Raw genomic sequence first — 8,170 nt, forward strand, 5'->3', positions numbered from 1 at the left:
GATTTGTCTAATCCCTTAAAGTTCAGTTTACTAGCATGCAAACTTAAATATAAATACCACTTGAGTTTATGCCAGGTATTTATTAAGAATGCACACGCTGGGGTCCAGTGTAGTAGCCTAGCGGCTAAAGTCCCATGTACCCGCGTGGGAGACCCAGAAGAGGCTCCTGGATTCTGGCTTCGGATCAGTGCAGCTCCAGCAATTGCAGCCGCTTGGGGAATGAATCATCACACAGAAGATCTTCCTGTCTGTCTCTCCTCTTGTCTGTATATCTGACTTTCTAAGAAAAGTAAGTATATATGTATATGTTATACATATATATTAAGAATGGACATGCCTGATATTTTTCAGCAGCATATTCCATATTTTTGTGCAAGGCGAGGACTTTTAGCCGCTAGTACACTGCGCCAGGCCCTGCGTATTCATTCTTTTTGAATGAATAATATCATACACATGAGAATCACCCAAAGTCATTGGTGATTTTGAAAATTATTGTTACACAGAGACAAATCCCTTACTACAGTGACAGTGGTCTTAAGGAGTAGAAGGAGAAGCAACAAAGGACAAAGGTTTTCCATAAAGGTTAACATGAAAGTGAGAATACTGAGCTGCAACTTGAGAGGAAATGCTGTTAAGATTATCTGCCTCAGCATAACTGTTACAAGCCTTGCTTTCCCCACATTTAAACCTATGCATTTCCTTCTCAGCAAAGCATTACTTTGCTTTCCATGAAGATATTCTTTTTTTTTTTATTAATTATTTTGCATTATGTGACAGTTTCATAGGCTCTGGGAATACCCCCACCCCTCCCTACTCTCCTCCCCCCTGGTGGATTCCTCCACCTTGATGCAGTATTACAGTTCAAATTCAATCAAGATTCTTTCCTTGCAAACATATACCAAGCATAGAGTCCAGCTACTTATTGTCCAGATGGGTTGAACAGTTTCTTGGGTAGACCATTTCTGGTCCGAAGTTAGAGCTGGTAGAATATCATCCCAGTCAATTAAGAGTCCCAATATAACATCAACAGCAATTTGCAACATTATGGAATTGACATGGTTTTGAGTAACCAGTATGTTAAAAAAAAAAAAAAAAAAAAAAAGCAAGTCCTAACCACAACCTATGATTAGCTCATTGACATTTTAATTTTAGTTTATATACAGGACCGGCTGCTATATACCTTAAGATGGCTATAAGGTACCATTCAGCTGTCTCGTGTCTATTTCATTTTAGTATTTAGCCATTTGTTGTGTTGAAGTATAATTTTGCTGATCTTGGCAGATTTTAGGATAATCTAGACTGGCTTGTAACTCTAACAAGACATTTGTCGACAATTAAGGTGCAGAACACTTTTTTTGGGGGGGCGGGGGATGTACAGGAAAATCCTCAACACCATGGTGAGGAATGACTAATCTTTGTGTCCCACCCAGCGAGGCATGAGCCAATCCGCGCCAGCTCTTTCCTGTCAGATTTCAAGCTCTACTTTCTGTTGTTTGTCTATTTATTTTAGGTTTTTTTAGTTTGTATGATTGTTTGTTTGCTGTGAGGGGTTTTCGAAGCGATCCCGATGGTCACTGCGAGGGAGGGCAGGGGTCCAGAGGTGGAGCCAGGCTCGGACCAGAGAAAGCTCTCCTCCCTGGTCCCGAAGGACATTTATTGTTCTTCTGTTTCTGCGGACCGCTCAGGGCTTGGGTTGTCTTTCCGATGACGTTGGTTTCTGCACGGTAGTGTTTGGACTTCTTCCATCCCCTGCGGAAGCTCCGGTTGAGGGTGGGTGACCTCAGAGTACTCGGCCTCCGAGGGCATCCAATTCCCTGCATGAAGATATTCTTTAACTCCCAGAATTACCTCTCCCCCATCATCACACTATAAGAATTCTCCCCTAGAACTCCCCTCTGTAAAGCAATTGGGGATATTGTCCATCCCTGCTTATAAACTGCTTTATGTGGTTATCAGTGATCGATCGTCAAATTCTATCGTCACTGTTGTGAATGTGTTAGAAGTTATTCTCCCTGTGCCTCATGGGGCACCCCCACTCCTGGCCTCCCTCCTAGCTCTCATTCTTCCTTTTAAGTCTCTAACATGGATCTTCTAACTTTCTTCTCCCCCTCCAACCTCTGTCCTTTAATGCTTCCTCTGGGGCCCGACGGCATGGCCTAGCAGCTAAAGTCCTCACCCTGAACGTGCCGGGATCCCATATGGGTGCAGGTTTTAATCCTGGCAGCTCCCTGCTTGTGGCCTGGGAAAGCAGTCGAGGACGTCCCAAAGCCTTGGGGCCCTGCACCCGCATGGGAGACCTGGAGGAAGTTCCTGGCTCCTGGCTTTGGATCGGCACAGTACCTGCCGTTGCGACTCACTTGGGGAGTGAATCATTGGACAGATCTTCCTCTCTGTCTCTCCTCCTCTATGTATATCTGACTTTCCAATAAAAATAATCTTTAAAAAAAAAATCCTTCCTCTGGTGACGTGTATTGGTTTTACTGCCAACTGCTTGCTAATGAATTCTGCTTTTGTCTCTGTGGCCTGACCCTGTCCCGTGAGCTTCACATATGTACTTCTAATGGTCTTTGTATCTCTACCTGCTGTCGCTTGGGATTCTCAAAATCGGCTCGTCCACAACCTAAATGATTGCTTTTCTCCTGGAACTCCCCACTGCCAAAGTCAGAAACCTGGGAGTCACTCTGTTATCTTTCCTTCACTGGTCAGAGACTTTTTATTATACCTCTTGAGTATTTTGGAAATCTTTTGGCTTTCTGCACTCTCCATGTCATGCATTTCTCCACATTACATCTTCAGCCTGGTATTTTTGCAATAGTATTCCCACTGGGCTTCCTGATTTCTATCTCATCCACCCATCTCAAGCACTAAGGAAGTGATTTTCAAACACATAAAGCAGGTGGTAGTCCTGCCCTGATTATACTTTCTCAAGGAACTTCTGTTACTAGGAGTATCATTTGTAAACTTCTTCTTTAAAGATTTTTTATTTATTTGTATTGGAAAGATCAGATTCACACAGAGAAACAGAGAGAAAGATCTTCATTCCTCAAGTGGTTGGAATGGTTGGAGCTGAGCCTATCTGAAGCCAGGAGCTTTTTCTGGGTCTCCCATGCAGGTGCAGGGTCCCAAGGCCTTCAGCCATCCTCTGCTGCTTTCCCAGGCCACAAGCAGGGATGGGAAGGGGAGCAGCCAGTACACGAACCAGCACCCATACAGAATCCCAAGGCTTGCAAAGAGAAGATTTTGCCGTTGAGCATTTGTTAACTTCTTAGCAAGACATTCATGAAACTTCTCACTCTGTCTCAGCCTCCTTTGCAACATGCTCACCCACACTTTTACCCATGTGTCATTTAATCATTCAGAAGGATTTGTCATCAACCCGGTACCAAAGGCTTTCTTGTACCATAAACCTGTTATTCTACCCATCTAGAATGTTCTTCCTTCCCTTCCTCATTCTCTTACTGAATACCCAGCAAGTTAAATTCCAATAAGACCTGTCTTTCAAGTCTCAAGGCAAGTGCTAAAACTGCCTTCATGATGCTATCTTCAATCTCTCTCAACCAATTCACAAATTTCTTTCCCTACATACCTAGCACATTGTCACTCACCTCTCTGACGGCCCTAAGTGCCATGATACTAACACTGTTAGCTTCATGGAGCCAGGAATGTGGCACAGAGGGTTAAGCTGCCGCTTGCAACCAAGGTGCCAATTTGGGTTCCAGCTACTCTGCTTCTAACTGGTCTCTCTGTTAATACACCTGGAAAAGCAGTAGAAGATATTTCAAATACTTGGGACCCTACCACTCAAGTGGGAGACGCAGATGGAGTTCCAGGCTCTTGGCTTCCTCCTGGCTCAAGCCCTGGCTATTAGGGCCATTTGGGGAGTGAACCAGTGAAGGGATTCGCCGCCACCACCACCACCCACGCCCCTCCCCCTGCCCAGCCCTTGATCACTCTGTCTCAGTAGATGGAAGGTTTATCTCGATTGCTCTCTCACTTTGCCTTTTAAATAAATAAATACATAAATCTTTTATAAAGAAAAAGAAAAAACAAACTATTAGGGCACTCGGGTGTACCAAGGTAAGCTGCTGCCTGCAGGCTTCCTGCTAATGTGACTAGGGAAAGCAGTGGAAGATGGCCCAAGCCCTTGGGTCCCTGCATGTGGGTACATGGACAATCTGAAGCTCCTGGCTGCAGCCTGGTCCCGCCCTGGCTCTTGTGGTCATCTAGAGAATAAATCAGGAGATGCAAGATTCTGTTTCTCTCTCTGTCTTTCTCTAATTCTGCTTGTAAATAAATAAGTCTCTAAAAAAGCAAAAGAAACTGAAAGACAGGGCTGGTTCCAGCAACTGGAATCACCAGCTGATTGGGGCGATGGACTGTACTGGGCCCTGTACTTGCAAGTACACACAAGAATATGGTCTGGGAACACCTCAGACAAAGTTTCTTTGGGAATCTCCACAATTGAACTGCGGGACTCAGAACCCTAACCTTGAAAAGACAGAGGACAGAACAAGTCAATGAACCACCTCAGCTATACGTTGGCAGTGAAAAACTGGGCAGCAAGCTGCCTGTGGAAAAGGAGGAAGTTGTGGAACACAGACAGTAAGCTCGTCCAGGAAAAAAAAAAATGCAGGCAAAGGCTTGGAAGAGGGTGCCCTACACCACCGTGGAGCTTTCTAATAATTAGCCTAGAAAAGCAGTACAAAATGGTTCAAGTAACTAGGCCCCTTCCACTCACATAGAAAACAAGTATGGAATTCCAGGTCCCTTGTTACAACTCAGTCCGCCTTATTGTGGCCATTTTTAGAATGAACCAGTGAGTGGAAAAAAATCTTCCTATCCCTGTCTCTCCTCTTCTCTCTGACATTCTGCCTTTCAAAATAAACACATCAGTTTTTAAAGATACGACAATAGGCCTTCTTGGTTTTCTCAGCACTGTCGCATTTCCAACCTGCTCATGGTTTTTAATTTTTTATTGCAAAGTCAGATATACAGAGAAAAGGAGAGACAGAGAGGAAGATCTCCCTTCCAATGATTCACTCCACAAGCAGCCGCAACAGCCGGAGTTGTGCCGATATGAAGTCAGGAGCCAGGAGCCTTTTCTGGGTCTCCCGCATGCATACAGGGGCCTAAGGCCTTCGGCCATCCTCTACTGCTTTCCCAGGCCACAAGCAGGGAGTTGGATGGGAAGTAGGGCTGCAGGGATTAGAGCTGGCACCCATATGGGAGCCTGGAGCCTGCAAGGTGAGGACTTTAGTCTCCAGGCTACTGTGCTGGGCCCAACTTGCTCATAGTTACATGACCTAATGGAACTTGAATATTTATGTTTGCTGTGAAGGTGAGCTTTTTTTGAAAGCAGGTTGAATCTCGTCAGGGTGAAACTTCATTTTCAAGCACTGTTGGTTTCTTGCTGAGCCTGGGTGTTTTGAATCATGTTTCCTATCGCAGGGTCCTCAGCTAGACTCCTATCACTTGCAACCAAAGGAGTCAAGCATTTTGGACTGGAGGTGAAGCTGCATCCTTACACTTGCTGTCCCTAAAATAGGGATCTGGGCATGGACCTGTTAGCTGGGCTAGTTGCTTGTTCTTTAATTCTGCTGCATTTAGATTGGGAAAGCGCCATGTTGCTCAAGAGGATGGAGACAAGGTGAGATTCGGAACCAGAGGCAGTTTAAACAACCTCTTTGCCTAAGGGTTAGAAACCAACCCTGTTATGACAAAACTGCCGCAAGGGAAAAAACTCTCCACCAGGCTTAGTAGTTATCCTACAAGAAGTAGGAAGATGGCCCCAAGGCGTTGAAACCCAAAAAGGAGGACACTTACAAAAACATTTATTTATATTCATCCAAAAGACGGATTTAGGGCCCAGAGTGGTGGCCTAGCAGCTAAAGTCCTCGCCTTGAACGTGCCAGGATCCCATATGGGTGTCGATTCTAATCCTGGCAGCTCCACTTCCCATCCAGCTCCCTGCTTGTGACCTGGGAAAGCAGTCGAGGACGGCCCAAAACTTTGGGACCGTGCACCTGCGTGGGGGACCCGGAGGAAGTCCTGGCTCCTGGCTTCAGATCAGCTCAGCTCTGGATATTACAGCTACATGCAGGGTGAACCAGTGGATGGAAGATCTTTATCTCTCCTTCTCTCTGTAGATCTATCTCTACAATAAAAATACATAAATCTTTAAGAAAATTCACAAGAACTAGTCATATTTTCTGCCATAGAGTATTTTCCATTCTCTTTAGTTAAAAAGTAAGGAATCAGGGATGCCTAATCTGCTAGCATCCCACATGGGCACCCGATCAAGTTCCAACTGCCCAGTAAGTACAGAAAGATGTCACAAGTCTGGGCCCCTGCACCCATGTGGGAGACCCGGAAGGGGCTCCTGGCTCCTGGCTTCAGACTGGCCTGGCTCTGACCGTTGCAGACCAGCTCCGAACTGTCGCCATTTTAGGAGTGAACCAACTGACTCTCTACATAACTCTGCCTTCAAAAGAAATAAATTTCATTTTTTTAAAGATTTATTTATTTTTTATTGGAAAGTCAGATACACAGAGAGAAGGAGAAACAGAGAGGAAGATCTTCTGTCCAATGTTTCACTCCCCAAGTGGCCACAATGGCCAGAGCTGAGCTGATCGAAACCAGGAGCCTGGAGCCTCCCCTGGATCTCCCACATGGGTGCAGAGTCCCAAGGCTTTGGGCCATCCTCAATTGCTTTCCCAGGCTATAAACAGGGAGCTGCATGGGAAGCAGGGCCTCCAGGATACAAACCAGTGCCCATTGGGATCCTGAAGCAGCAAGGACTTTAGCCACCAGGCCTGAAATTTTTAAAAAAATTTTTTTTAATATGAGAAATTGGCTCAGTTAGTTGAATTCAGTATCTACTTTTAGGTTACCTCACAATTTGAAAATGATTGTTAAATTTCTTGATGGATCCCAGAATGCTTGGGGACAGGGTTGTCACACCCAACTTCACTTGGCCCAAGCTCTCTGTAACCTGTAGCTCCCCTTGCCCTGCCCCTTCCACTGGCCTCCTGCCCCCATGGAGTACCTCACTGGTGTCCAGGGCTCGGACTATGCCTTTCTTTCCTCCAGCTGGCTGCCAGGAATACTGCCCAGATGAGGGACAATCATAGCAGGATGTTTAACATGAGTTGAAAAAATAGCACTCCTATGTATTGGAGAAGTTAGGGATACTGTACAGTTTGCAGAATATATTCCAAAAAATTTAAAACATTGTAAGATGCAAAATGGCTAGGAATTGTTTCCCGCAGTAGCGGCCAATTTCAACACTGAGACCTGGCTGATTCTCCTTGGGAGTGGTACCCTGTGTCATGTGAACCTCCTCCTGGAGGACCCTGATGCACAACAGAGCCAGTGCTGTGTCACATGGACTGCCTGGTGGCCTTGGCCAAGGCCCCTTTTGTGGTCTAGGACTGTGGTACCTTTCGCACTCTCAGTAGTCTGAGCAGATACTACACACCCACCATGCCACACAACAGGGCAATGGAGCTTCTGATAGACGCGGGTCTGGAAAGGCTCGAGAAGCATGCCACTGTGAATCTGCCAGCCTTCAGTGTTCATATCACTGACAAACATGTTATCCGTGATCTGAACAATACTTCCTTCCCTAAGTGGGACTCTCAAAGACATGCCCTCCTCACACTTGTCAAGAAACTTTTGATGTGTGCCTGTGTTTTTTTTTTTTTTCCTGCTCTTTGGTGCTGTATTCTCTCTTTTTCCCCCAGATTTATTTGTTTTTCTTGGAAGGGCAAATTTATACAGAAAAGGGGAGACAGAGAGAAAGATCTTCCATCCATTGGTTCACTCTCCAAACAGTCGTAACAGCCAGAGCTGAGCCAATCCAAAGTCAGGAACCAGAAGCTTCCTCCTGGTTTCCCTAGGCTTATTCACAGGGTTCCAAGGCCTTGGGCCATCCTTCACTGCTTTCTCAGGCCATAACTAGGGACGGGGTAGTAAGTGCAGTAGCCAGGACATGCATTGGTGCCCATATGGGATCCTGGCACTTGCAAGGGGAGGATTAGTCAGTTGAGCCAGTTAGACCCGATATTACATTCTTGGTAGATAGTTAATTTAGAATAAAACTAAATATGGATAATTTTTTTTTAAAATGTTAGTGCTAGCTGATATCACATTATGAGAGCATAAATAAGGA

This window comes from Ochotona princeps, chromosome 25 (assembly GCF_030435755.1).
Source record: "Ochotona princeps isolate mOchPri1 chromosome 25, mOchPri1.hap1, whole genome shotgun sequence".
In the NCBI taxonomy this organism is placed as follows: domain Eukaryota; kingdom Metazoa; phylum Chordata; class Mammalia; order Lagomorpha; family Ochotonidae; genus Ochotona; species Ochotona princeps.